The following is a 1,212-nucleotide window of genomic DNA, read 5'->3' on the forward strand; positions in this document are numbered from 1 at the left end:
GAATTTCAGTGTTTTTTTTTAATTTACATTTCCTGTATGGTTAAGGATGCTGAATATTCTTTCATGCATTTGTTGGCAGTTTGTACTTCTTCCTCTTTTGAGAAGTGTATGCTTAATTCATTTTTCCATTTATTAATTGGATTGTTTATTCTTTTGTCATTTAATTTTTTGGGTTCTTCATGTATTTTGGATATTCATCCTTCATCAGATGTGTAGTGGGAAACCCCCATTCCATAGGTTGTTTCCTTTGCTGTGCATAATCTTTTAACTTGATGGAATCCCATTTGTTAATTTTTGCTCTTTTTTCCTGAGCTATTGGAGTCCTATTCAGAAAGCCATTGCCTTTGCTTTTATGTGAAGTGTGTTCCCTGTTTTCCTCTAGTAGTTTTAAAGTTTCTGGTCTTACATTAAGGTCTTTAGTCCATTTCTAATTAATTTTTGCACAATTTTATAGATTCAATTTTCCATCAGGGAAATCAGATATATTTCTTTTTATATGTAACTAATGAAGAGGCTTTAGATTATAAATCAGATACAATTTAGTCATAACACTGTATAAAGATATTTAAATAATCAAGGAAGAGGTTTTTTTTAAACATATTGCTTAGTCTTACAAAGGAGTAAATTTGGCCAAACTAGTATACTATAATCCTATGTTTCCTATACTCTTGAATCAAATTGCATGGTAAGAAGCATAGATACCAGTGTAATTTCTAAACTGAATTAATTGTGATCAAATATGTTCCCTTTTTACTATCTACTGCAATACCTCAGAGTTACTCCTCCTTATCCAGTCCACAGGGAAAAAACAGCACAAAGCTTCATCTCTTCCTTAAAGACTTTCAAGTATTATAGAAAAAAATCCAGGAAAAAAAAACTGATTAAAATTTGACTTTTCATCTTGCTTTACTAATGATGAGAAAATAGAAATGTGGAAAATCTCCTTGTTATTTCTTAGGTGAATGTGATATTTTTAAAGAAATACTGCAGCTATGTTCATGAGCTCCTCTCTAGCCTCTTCAAACATGGGACACAGCTATGGTTTCTACCCATGAGAAGAAATGAATAATCAGTACTATGGAAGTCAAAAGGAGGATGGCAGGCACAAAAAAGATAAACTGACTGATCTTGAAGAACCTGATGTTGACCCTGAAATGCCAGATCAAACAACAAAAACAACAACTATAAATATTGCAGCAGGAAGCCACCAAT

This window comes from Castor canadensis, chromosome 8, assembly GCF_047511655.1.
Source record: "Castor canadensis chromosome 8, mCasCan1.hap1v2, whole genome shotgun sequence".
NCBI lineage: Eukaryota > Metazoa > Chordata > Mammalia > Rodentia > Castoridae > Castor > Castor canadensis.